This window comes from Myxocyprinus asiaticus, chromosome 28 (genome assembly GCF_019703515.2).
Source record: "Myxocyprinus asiaticus isolate MX2 ecotype Aquarium Trade chromosome 28, UBuf_Myxa_2, whole genome shotgun sequence".
NCBI lineage: Eukaryota > Metazoa > Chordata > Actinopteri > Cypriniformes > Catostomidae > Myxocyprinus > Myxocyprinus asiaticus.
The window spans coordinates 39,134,791-39,148,627 of NC_059371.1; positions in this window are offsets into that span (position 1 = coordinate 39,134,791).

Genomic DNA, 13,837 nt, shown 5'->3' on the forward strand with positions numbered 1-13,837 from the left:
TTTATAACATAAATAGCTAGTATGTGCCTTACTTTGAAGCTTATAACAATGATGATAATTCTCTTCAATTGCCTGGTCCAGTTCTTAATGGCCCGACCAAGTAATCAGTAAAGGAAGATGAATGAATTGAAGCTGCTATAGCGAGCAGCCCCCTCTGTTGGCCAAAATAAACAGCACACGGTAGGCTTTGCTGCTCGGACTTTCTTGCAATGTAATATTTCACTTTGAACGCTGTCTTGAACGCTCAGGAAAAACAGGGACATTTCCAAGGACAGCTCCAGTCAGGGACAGGCCACCAAAAACGGGGACGTTTGGTCACCCTACTTCACGGCTTTTCTGTGTTAAGACAGTAGATTCACACTTCTGTATAAGACGTTGGTTATATGGCCCTTTGTGATTTTTAAAAAGCAAAATGCTGCGATTTAATAATATAAATATATATATTTTGCACACATTGCATGTTTTACAGTAAATGTGTGCTCTCTTCTGTCATCTACTCCAACAAGCACAGCACGCGATGCTAATAAAATATGGTGTTTAAAGCTTATGAGCAGCTTCACAAATTCACTTTGAAGCATGCAGCACATGCAGACTTTATATTTAATTAAACTGCATCCTTTTGTGCTTTAATAATCACACTAGGACATATCACAATTTTAATTTGATTAATTGTCCATTTCAGTGTAAAGGAGTTACAGAACACACCCTAAAATAAGCTTGAGTATTTAAAAGCAGCCATTACCAGTTCTGCAGAAAAACTGGTATTGTTACATCTTTTTTATTTTAGTATCAACTTGGTACTAAAGTACCATTACTTTAGACCTCACTAATTGATAGCATAATAAATATAACATAACCCACTATAGTTTCTGTAGTTTACATTGTGGATCCTTCAGTAGATCACGGAGCAGCTTCACTTCTGAACCTCCAGGTTCATTCCAGCTCAGATCCAGTTCTTTCAGGTGTGTGGGTCAGACTTCAAAGCTGAAATCAGAGTAGCAAAACCTTCCACTCCACTTCTGCAGCAACACAGCCTGCAGAGAGAAGAAAACTCACACTCACAACTCACACACATATTCATATACATTTTTGGACTGATGTCAAAACTGACTGATCACACTGTGAATTCAGCAACAGTCGGTTGCAAGTTTTTCAGCTGAAATTGGTCTGCACTTACTATAATTCAATTCACTGCCCCCAGTGGCCAAAGCAGGAAGTGTTATTGAACATAAGGGCACGTGTGAGCTCAAGTTTCTGGGTGAAATATCCACAGTGACAGCAAAAGCAATTTGTTTGTAGTTGTAAATGTAGTAATACATTCAACCGGAATGTCTATTTAATTAACAATACACCCTACCCCAAACCCTAAACCTAACCATCAGTGGAGTAAAAATGTAATCTAAAAAGGAAAATGGAACGTCTGGAAAACACACATCATTGGTTATGTGAACAATTAATTCCTAGTTTCAACACAGGATGAAAACCCAGGTCTCCAAGGAAACTGATGGAACGTGCTATCAGTCATGCCACAGAAAAAGGTAAACACACTTGAATTAATGTAAAGATGTCTGATTGGAGATGATGCTGGTCAGTAACTTGGCAGAATGGGGCTGATGTCAGTGTACTGGAACATTCAGTAGCAACATGTCAACTTCCCATGTGATCATGTTGGTCCAAAAACAATAAGTGTTGGAAAACATTGCAGGCACTGTATGAATGTGTTTGAGCCTTTTAAACACTTATGTAAAACGTACCATTACCGATTATATACAGATACTGATTACATCATACTGATTATGCATTTCAAAATAAAGTATATTTTATTTCCCATTTGTGAAATAACTTGCATATAGCCACATTTGTGGAGTGTGTGTAATAACTTAACCTTATTAGTAACCTTATAAAAAACAGCCAAGAGATGTTCAAACAGAAGAAAACGAGTATTATATACATAAATAACATTTCACTTATGACAATTTCACTCACAGTAGTTTCTCCAGTTTACATTGTGGATCCTTTAGATAAGAGAGCAGCTTCACTCCTGAGTCTCCAAGGTTATTAGTGTTCAGAGTTCCTTTCAGGTGTGAGTGGTTTGAACTCAGGGCTGAAATCAGAGCAGCACAACCTTCCTCTTCAATGTTGCAGCGTTCCAGCCTGCAGAAAGAAACCAAAAACCTCCTTACACACACACACACAAATTCTTGGGGGTTAAATACATTTGCAAGTGTTCAGTTCCAAAAAAAGTATTGAATGGAATGACATAAATGTGTCTGTTTGTGTGAGAGGAGTAAGGCTAAACTGCACAAATGCAAAAAAAAAAAAAATATTCAGTTGTTAAAAGAAAATGTACCATTTTCTCCCCAATTTGGCATGCCAAATTCCCAATGCGCTCTAAATCCTCGTGGCAGTGTAGTGACTCACCTCAATCCAGGTGGCGGAGGACGAATTGCAGTTGCCTCCACATCGGAGACAGTCAATCCGCGCATCTCATCACGTGGTTTGAGCACGTTACCGCGGAGACCTCATCACGTGGTTTGAGCACGTTACCGCGGAGACCTAACTTGTACACTTCTGTACCGATAAAACTTAATTTGCAATTTAGAAAAAAACTTAGACAAAACTCTTAAATGACAAAATCAGAAAGGTGATTTTAATTCACAAGCAAGGATTCTACAAGTCAAAGACTGGTCCTTTAGTAGCACAAAAGACAGATGGAACAAGTACAGTTGACATTATATAAACACCAGCAATAATTAAATGGTAAAAGGTTTCCCGTTAAAGTGGTCAAAATACATCAAGCCAACCATATATGTTATGCCCACTTAAGAGCAAGTCTATTTTTCTCAACTGGTGGTGAATGGTACAAAGCCTGCGTTCAGAGTAAATGTGATGCAGAAATCACACACTGGGGCAAGCCCTGCCACTGGCCATCTGATCCACATTTGGCCTCTGATGCACCAGTCATAGAACAGCCAGTCTTGCAGGTGATGATCACAGTATCATGGTATTTGTACCATGACTTCGCTCCACTTTTTATCACTCCGTGTGTCACCACAGGTCCTGAACAGGGTACACAGAGAAAAAAAAAAAAAAAAAGACCTTTTAGGAATGTTACATTGGGAGAGTTCAAACATACAGTCTCTCCCAAAATGTAACAGCATTCCTCTGTTGAGTGGACACGTGTGGTAAGAGGGAATCTTTGACAACCATTATAAACCTTGTTCTTATACAGGCAGATCACCTACCTGGCTCACAGGTGGGAACACTTGGCAACCAGGAACCATCTGCTCCACAGGTGAGTTTAGATGCTCCATTCAGTTTGAATCCAGGAGAGCAGGTGATAACACTGTTACATGAACAAGTTGGTGTGCATACCTGACCATTGGCAAATGGCAAGGACTGGACACGTCACTGAGGAGACTGTGAGTGATCAGCAGCATAATTGGACACGTTTAGATTAGGGTCACAAATTAATTCTCAATTGAACAGTATTTTGGGTTTGATTTCTTTAAAGTTTAAAGGAAAAATTTAAATAACATTTCTAACAATGCAAACTAACATTGGATAAATTCCTTACAGTGGAAGGAAATGTGCATTTAATAAAACAAAAAAAGCACTACACATGAAATGTCCAGCAAAGTATGTGCATGTAGCCTACAGTTTAAATATCTTAATACCATACCCTTAAATGAGTATTGGTATTTCTCTTGATATATTCAGTACAATGCACTTTTTATGTGCAGACTGGGCTTTAAATTTACACTAAAACACATTGCTTTTATTAAACTTCTTATAAAAAGACAAAAGATTAAAGTTCCTTAAAACTTGGTTGTAGATTGTTGCAGATTTCAGACCTTTATTTTAAATAAGGTCAAATATAAAACACTGCAAGAACGCGATAACATTGCTACACTGGTGATGTGAATGTATGTTATCCATGTGGATGATACAGGGAGTCAGGCAGATCGACACTGCTTGTCATGTTGTACTGTTGCACATGATCACGGTTTATGCCATAAATGTAATATTAGCCAATAAAGAAACGCTCAGGGATTACATTGACGTGACATGCAATGTATAAACGGCAGTCAGCACAATTGAAGATAATCTACCTGGCACACAGGTGGGAACACTTGGTGTCCAGGAACCATCTGCTCCACGGGTGACTTTAGACACTCCAGTCAGTTTGAATCCAGGAGAGCAGGTGATTGTAACAACGGTGTTAACCACGACATCTTGTGGGGCTGCCTGACCATTGGCAATGGCAATAACTTTTCACCACTGAGGAACCAGAGATAAACACAGCATGACTTTACAATGGCTTCATTTAAATCAATCTGGGACAAGTACATGATCAGCCAATAGCTGTTGGCATGTAAAGATGGACAGTTGTTTTAATGCACCTCAATAGAGGCTGGACAATATAGGTGCAAAAAAATAAAAGCCTGGCAATTTTAAGTCTCTCCATTTATACCTCTGCTTTAAAACAGGTCAAAAGGATGATTGTTTCTCAAATCAATCAAGTCAATACAAGAGGTCTATTAAAACACATCAAGAACCCAAGAAATAAATACGGTTTCTACACAATAGAAGATTTAACCATTTTAAAATTGGTAATACATTTTATGCAATATTTTAAAAGAACAAGAGAAGCTACTGTACATGTTTTTATTTTTATTTACTATAAGAAAGGTGTAAGCTTTCAAGACTGAGGCCAAAAAATTTAGTCAAGCTTCATCACGTAACAGCACAATATGAGACATCAATGAAGAGAGACCATGCATGTTACAGGCAAATCATCACTTGACGTGACAGCTGTGGCAAGACCTGCCATTGGCCATCTAGTCACCATGTGACTTGTGGTGGTGAGCCACTCATATCAAAGTCCTTCCTGTAGATGATGGTCACAGTGTCTTTGGGATTGTACAATGGCCTTTTCCCATTTTGTATTACTCCATTTGCCACCAAAGGTGGCAAAAGCAGGTTATGCAACTAAATCGGGTAAATTTAACTCAAGTTTTCGGTTCCACAAACCGGAGTATCTTTCAAAATATGTTAGTAACCATAGCAACCTCCTCTTTGAACCTAACCTGCTCCTGAGAAGGTTATGTTCCAAAGCTAGTTTATTTCAGGTAAATTTCAGTAACTTTCAGAAGTTGTCTGCGCATTTGTGCCTTTTTGATAACAACACAATGGTCGTGGAATTTCAGATTACACCCAAAATTATAATTTTAAAGCATTATTATGATATACAGCAGTCTTTACCTAACATATAATATGTGATGTCTCACATGTCATTTTCAGTCACGCACACCACAGATATTCATTCCAAGTGAACAATATTTGTTAATTGTGCTTTTTTAATATAGAAAGTTTTTACACTATAATATTGTCAATGTAGAACACATTGGAAAGGCCTCCATATTCGTCACTGTAAAGAATGGTCTTTATGTATTCATATTTAGCACTAGTAATAAATAATTGTGTACTATGATGTTAATATTATTAACATACACCGATCAGCCACTACATTAAATAGGGTGACCATACGTCCTCTTTTTCCCGGACATGTCCTCTTTTTCGGATTTAAAAAAGCGTCCGGCCGGGATTTCTAAATTTGCAAAAATGTCCGGGATTCGGCTTTAGTTGCATTATGATGTGCATCTGGTCTAATACTTTACTGTGTGTGCCCGCAAATTTGCATTGCTTTAACCCCTCTTTGTAAATCCCGCCTTCTCGCACACCAATTGGTCAATTATAAGAGGCTTGCAGCAACTATTGGCCAAATTCCTGCCTGTCAATCTCTCCGCGAACGCGTGAAGCGCTGTTGTGTTCGGCATCAAACAGTTGCTTGACAGTAGCAGCAAATAACAGTGGAAACAATGCCCAAACGAAAGTGCAAATTTACAGAAGATTTGCACAAAAAATTCCCATGCTTTCGTCCAGGTCGAGATCCGTGGGAAGCAGAATGTATGACATGTAAAGCTGGCACTTATGTGTCAGTTGCTAATAAAGGTGCACGTGATTTAGAAACACACATTAGCTGAAGCATAAAGGGTCAGCAAAAGGTGAAAGTTCATCAGGTAAATTAACGGACTACTTTTTGCGACCAGGTAAAATTGTTATCACATTGCTTCATTTTCCATTTTCCATTCAAAATAATAGTAATAGTTAATGAAGGTACACTCATGGCATCAAATATTTTAATTTAGTACATGGACATTCAAACGAATGTTGGAAATGTTTATTTATTTATATATATTTATGTTATGCTAATAGAGTGTCTTTCACTGTATTAAAGTTTGCATTCATAGTAACACTGTTTTGAGCCCTATTATTAACCCTATTATTCCACATATTTTTCCCCATTCTGATGGTTGATGTGAGCATTAACTGAAGCTCCTGACCCGTATCTGCATGATTTTATGCACTGCACTGCTGCCATACGATTGGCTGATTAGATAATCTCATGGATGATTGTTGGTGCCAGATGGGCTGGTTTGAGTATTTCTGTAACTGCTGATCTCCTGGGATTTTCACAACATATGATAAAACATGATATTTAGACCCTCTGCAATCTTTAATTGTTTTGCTATTTCAATACTAATTTATATATTTGCCTCCTCTGAGAAATTCCATGATGGGCTGCCACTACAGCATAATGGTAAAGGAGGGTGAAAAAAGGAGCCCTGGAATGGAATCTGCCTGTTTTATCCTATTATTAAAAACAGTCCACTGGAAAACGGCAGAAGATATTGCTGAAATTGTAATTATAATATGTCCACTAATATTATGTACATTTAACAAAGATTATTACCTGTATAATGTGTCCGTTGAACTCTATGTGTAAAAAAAAAAAATAAATAAATAAATAAAAAATACATTTAGAATTAAGACTCTCCCTGAAAATTCTATTAAAGCCCTTCATTTTGCCGCGTGACACTGTGACTATGTTTACATGGACACCAGAAAGCCGTTTATTGTGAGAAAGCTGCATAAGGCTTGAAATCATCATATGTGTTTACATGGACTATGTTACTGGCTTTCTCTTTACTCCCGTATATATGCGACTCAAATTATTTCCGCTGTGTGACGTGGTTATCCGGTCTGTTCACGCACATGCACACTCTTCAAAAACCTGTAAGAACGCAGCTTAAGCATTTAAATGGCCACATAAGCCTCGTTTTCAGGGAGAAACCCAGGTGTGTTAAACCACTTTCTCTAAAAGTGGTCATGACTAGTGGTCGACCGATTTGGGTTTTTTAATGCCCGATGCCGATATCCAGAAAGCAGGTTGGTCGATTGGCCGATACAATGCCGATATATCACACAATTTAATATAGTAAATAACATAAACATAAAATTGCTAAAAAAATAAATAAAATAAAAATAAACTCTTATTTAGCACTATATTTACTCAATTTCACACAAAAATTTAACTTTGTAAAAAAGAATCTAAAAAAGAATATTTAATTTTAAATGATAGATAGCAGTTTCTTCTGATTTCTGTTTAATCATCAAATTTTTGTAATTTATTTGCACAAAATATATTAGGAAAAAGGAAATAACAGTACACACAGTAGTTCAGTAACCATGGATGGATCTCAAAAAATACCGAATCAAACCAATTGTACATACAGTACACAGTGAACAAGACATTTACTTGTGAAGCGCTTTTACTTTGAAGTTGCACTCACACACTCAAGCGGATCCAGCGCGAGCAGCAATGTCTGGATTGCCTGCTTTAATTGTCACAGACTGACTGTCATGATTTGTGAATCAGAGGAACTTTTGATCCTGATCCTGAAGTTTTGATTGAGGCTGATAGAATACGCACTTCAGAGGAAGATATTAGATGAGCGCTCGACGGGAAGAAAACACTGTATGATATTAGTTTTATTGATACTTGCCTTTTTATCATTAGACAAGACAGTTAAAAGTTACAGGGAACTGTTGAGCAGAGAGATGGAGAATGAAACATGCGAGCACTTTAACATTATGAGCTCAAACGCGTCTGCCGTGGCACTGAGATGCGGACCGTTTAAATTGCAACAAACGTAACAACAAAACGAACCGTGACTGGTCGTTTACATGTCTCAGTCGCTTCACATGCAGGCAGGCGATTTTCGGCGCCCTCAAGAAATAAATCGGCCAAACGGGAAAATGTATCTGCCTTGGCGATATATCGGTCGACCGCTAGTCATGACATGAGGATTACAATTTTCCTTGACCTTTTGACATATCAGAGGTCATAGGACTATAAAAACATACTGTAAGTATCTTAATTGAAAACTTCCTCCTTAATAGAAAAACTATTTATTTAAACCAGGTTCTAGACACGGCACGTTTGGAATTTGTGGAACTTGTGACGTCACAAGGACCAAATTCATCTGCATATGAATGCCTCTTCAGCGAGACATCAATGCCTATTTTTCATCATCGCACCCTTGGCCCCGCCCACTGGTGCTCAGACAGTCGGTCAACAACATACAGGTGAAGTGGAGAGAGAAGGGCCTGTCATGGGAGATTCATCCAAAAGGGACACCTTCATGTCTTCTGGATTTATGTATGCCTTCGGTTGATTTCAGTGTGGATTGCTTGTGAACCACAAAATGATTCAAGCATTTCAAAGGAACTGTTATTGAAAGATGGGGCAGTTTAAACACTACTGGACTGCAAAAACATAAGTAAACAAAGTAATTCATGAACATTTCATATGTCATGACTGTTTGATAGTTTATAGTGCTGATTGAGTGTTTACAGTTTTTGAAATATTCAGATGAAATGTGTTGGATGTACGTAATATGTTAATGTGGAGTTGTTCATTGTGGACGTTGTTCATTTTCTTTGGATTGCGATTCAAATATGGCTGTATTGGAAGGGCTGCACGATGTTAGCCAATCACAACAGTGGGTGTTTACATTGAAGTCTTAAAGGGCCAGATAGCTTGAAACCAAGCATATCAGACAGAGGGCCAGAGACAGGGTGGAAAATGATTATATATTTCTAAATTATGACTGTTTTGGTGCAAAAAACTATATTAACATTATAAGTGGACCTCAAGGGGGCAATACAATTATATATATTAAAAAAATAGTATGTCATGACCCCTTTAATCCCTTAAATGGCAGGTGTTCTCATTTGCATGACATTTCAGAACACCGCTTTCTGCAAAAACCCTGGAATAAACCGTTTTCTTAAGTAAATGTAAACGTTCCTCCTCAGTGGTGGTTAGAGTGTCGGGCTGTCCAGCCATTTGAGATGTTTGACTTCCTCCATAGCACTTGCAATGACGGATTCAAATGCATCATGTAAGGTTTGTTGTCTGCGGCGCCAAATCGAGAGAAGCCAGATAGCGAAGCACGACAGATCCCACTCTGCGCTCTCCTGTCTCAGGAGCAGTAATATCAAGAAGACTGCTGGACTCGCATGCACTTGCATTCTCTAGAAATAGTGTGCACAACACTCATGTGAAAAGCAGATGCGTGTGTCAGATGAAAGGCATATGCAGAGATTATGTTGAACACTTGTAAGGCTTCTTATTTGTGTGCAGTTTCAGATGTTGTTTTAGGAATGCTGCCAAAACAAATGTTTTACTACGCTTATCACATTGAAATGGTCTTACTCCAGAATGATACTGGAGATGATTCTTATAATCGGCTGAGTATACAAAACTTTTCCCACACTTATTGCATGTGTAAAGCCTCTCTCCAGTGTAATTCTCATGTGATAATTAGGGTGTCCTTTAAGTATGAAACTTTTTCCACACTGATGACACATGTGAGGCTTCTCTCCAGTGTGAACTCTCATATGTATATCCAGCTGGCTTTTAAATGTGAAACGTTGTCCAAACTGAGAGCAAATGAAAGATTTCTTAGCTGCTCTGTTCTTAGTCTTTGAACTACTGAAAGATTATTTGACAGTTATTAAATCGTGATGTTTCTGATACTGAAGTTTCTCCTCCAATTCATTCAGCTCTACAATGAACACAGTAAATAGACGAAAATCAATTTAAGAGAGACAAATCAAATTGAACTCTAATTTAATGGCAGAACACAACAAACTTCCAGTATTTATTTGTGATTTTTGCTGTACAAAAGATATATTTAAACCATCAATTCTGTCTGATGACTGCATTTCAAGATTATAGTAATCAAGACATCATTTTACTGACCTGTTTAGTGAAAAAAAAACAAAAAAAACACATTAAACCTTTAAGAAGAAACCAGTGACTGTCCCTGCAGAACTGTTATGACTTTGGGGGAAAAAAAATAAAAAGATGTACTTTTTTAAAGGGTTAGTTCACCCCAAAATTAAACTTCTCTCATCATTTACTCACCCTCATGCCATACCAGATGTGTATGACTTTCTTTCTTCTGTTGAACTCATATGAAGATTTTTAGAATAATGTCTCAGCTCTTTTGGTCCATACAATGCAAGTGAATGGGTGCCAAAATGTTGAAGCTCCAAAAATCACACAAGTCAGCATTAAAGCAGGGCTTGACGCTAACAATTTTGTTTAGATTCGCTCATGCTCCTAAGATAATTTTTTAGGAGCACAGTCAAAAATTTAGGAGCACAGTCGGAGATTAATATTGGACTTTGATTAACAGTTAAAAACTGTTAACTGTTGGGGGGCCTGGGTAGCTCAGTGGTAAAATACGCTGGCTACCACCCCTGGAGTTCGCTAGTTCAAATCCCAGGGCGTGCTGAGTGACTCCAGCCAGGCTTCCTAAGCAACCAAATTGGCCTGGTTGCTAGGGAGGGTAGAGTCACATGGGGTAACCTCCTTGTGGTCGCTATAATGTGGTTAATTCTCAGTGGGGCGCATGGTAAGTTGAGCGTGGATGTCGCGGTGGATGGCGTGAAGCCTCCACACGCATGTGGCAACGCGCTCAACAAGCCACGTGATAAGATGCACAGGTTGGTGGTCTCAGACACAAGGGCAACTGGGATTCGTCCTCCGCCACATGGATTGAGGTGAATCACTACACGACCACGAGGACTTAAAAGCACATTGGGAATTGGGCATTCCAAATCAGGGAGAAAAGGGGAACCCCCCCCCCCAAAAAAAACTGTTAACCGTTTATGTCACACGCGCTCGGAGCTCAAAGCACTAGGAGCAGAGCACATGAACGCAAGTGGTTTTGTGGTGACTAGGAGCAGAGCACATGAACGCAAGTGGTTTTGTGGTGGCTCGCTCGAAAACCAGGATTGAGTAGCACTTGTTTCAGATGAGGAAGCACATTTAGCGCATATAAAGTGCCAAACGCCAAATGAATATCATTACATTTGCAGGAAAAGTGCTGCAATAACCAACATATTAACCCCCACTTCAGTTCCACATTCAGGGCTGGACATAATGTTTTGACCATATGACGCTCACATAAAATACCTCACACTCTTAATTCAAAATATCTGTTTTTGCATTCGTACATGCTGTTGTGTAATTATTTTTGTAAAACATGTGCTTGTTGGCTGTCTTTGATCATTGCACTGGGTATCGATATGTTTTCAGGATCTCATGCACAAGCGCCACTTTTTAAGTCATCATCATTTACCAAATTTAAAAACATAGACGGAGAATTCATACGCTGGCTGCCCATCATTTTGACAGATAAAACAAGCAAGAAACTCCGCTTATACCATCTTTACATGGTATATCTGCCTATGTGCCTTTCGCTCAGTCCCTGCATGCATGGTGAGGGAAAAGAGAGGGAGGAATAGAGAGTGCGCCAGTACACGCTTCCACGAATAAGGAGCTGGATTCAGCTTTGTCTGTCTCAGCAAAATGTGAGAAAACCGCACTTTTATTGCAAAATAACTAGTATAAAAACACTTTTAAAAAGTATTTTGTATATAATGTTATATGCATACATGAGTATTTATTCTGATGGTACTAGACAAGTTCATAAGTTAAGGTTTCAAATGTCAGTCGCACCGGTGCGGCCAAATAATTTTCCATGGTCGCATGCAGTAATTTTCACTAATAAATGCGACTGAATCGGTCGCACTGTCGAGCCCTGATGAAAGTAATCCATAAGACTCCAGAGGTTAAATCAATGTCTTCAGAAGTGATTTGATACGTGTGGCTGAGAAACAGATCAATATTTAAGTCCTTTTGTATTATAAATTCTCCTCCCTGCTCAGTCAAGCGCCACTTAAACTTTCACTTTCACATTCTTCTTCTTGTGTTTTTGGTGATTCACTTTCTTCATGCATATTGCCCCCTACTAGGCAGGAAGGAGAATTTATAGTAAAAAATTACTTAAATATTTATCTTTTTCTTATGGTGGCTCTTAACCACACGGTGGAAAAAAAAAAAATAAGAGTGAAAAAAAAAAGCCTAAGTCTTAAAATGTTTTCTCTCGTCAAAAAAAAAAAAAAAAAAAAATATTCTCTCTTCAAAAGTGATATGATAGGTGTGGGTGAGAAACTACGGTGGCTCTGAACCGCACGGTGAAAAAAGAAAAAAAAAACGGTGAAAAAAAAATTTTTTTTGAAGAGAGAAAAAAACAAATCTTCAAAAAAGATTTGTTTTTTTCTCTTCATTTTTTTCACCGTGGGGTTCAGAGCCACCGTAGTTTCTCACCCACACCTATCATATCACTTCTGAAGACATGGATTTAACCACTCATATGGATTACTTTTGATGATGATGCATTTATTTGTTTTAGGGCTGCAACAACTAATCAATAATTATCGATAATGGAAATCATCGATAACGAATTTCATTATCGATTAATTGGATATTTGCGGTGAGCACAGAGAAGCCCCGTCAGTGACATCACTTCACTGCCAAGTGAAAAATGTGTTGCATTATGAAACTCATTATGAAAAACAGCAGAGAAAAGTTGAAGCAGAAAGAACAGGACCCAAGTTGTCCAGCACATGAGCACTTTATAAACACACAGAAGATCATAATAATCATACAGTTTAATGTTGAGCGGTTGCTGTGTCAGGTGCTTGACAGAGTGATTGTGCTGTTTGAGGCGCAAGAGTTGTTTCTCTCCAGCGCATCCCTTATATTTTACTGCTATTTTCTATGTTTTACAATGTAAACATGTTATGAATTCAAAATCAGCCACGTATTTCGCAAAACAATTTGTTCTTACCTCAAGCGAATATCTGTTAAAAATTAATTGAGCAAGCGAGCGTGCGCATCCATGTCAATCAAACCGATCGCAATGGAGAAAGGGAGCGCAATCATTTTGATTGAACTGTCCAACATCATACCACAGTTTCAGTTTCAGTGTAATCAATTTTGCAGCTTTCATGGATATAGGGTTGCTCCGATACCAATATTTTGGCTTCGGTACGATACCAGCCCTGGTACCTCGGTATTGATACTAACTCGATACTTAGGAAACAAATAAACAAAATCTCTGATTTTTGATGAAATTACACAGAAAATTACTTTTAATTACATATTTAACATCAAGTTACCACACCATGGTTCTTAGTTGTTCTGTGCACCATGCCAGCAAGAAACTTACCCTGAAATTATTTGACTATAATTTCAACAGCCAATGTTTTTTATTTTTTAATGGGAAAATATATACACACTACTGGTCAAAAGTTTTGAAACACTTGACTGAAATGTTTCTCATGATCTTAAAAGTCTTTTGATCTGAAGGCATGTGCTTAAATGTTTGAAATTAGTTTTGTAGACAAAAATATAATTGTGCCACCATATTAATTTATTTCATTATAAAACTAAAATTTAATTAAAAAAAGTAGTTTTTGAAATTGATGACTTGGACCAAATAATAAAGAAAAGCAGCCAATAAGTGCCCAACATAGATGTGAACTCCTTCAATACTGTTTAAAATGCATC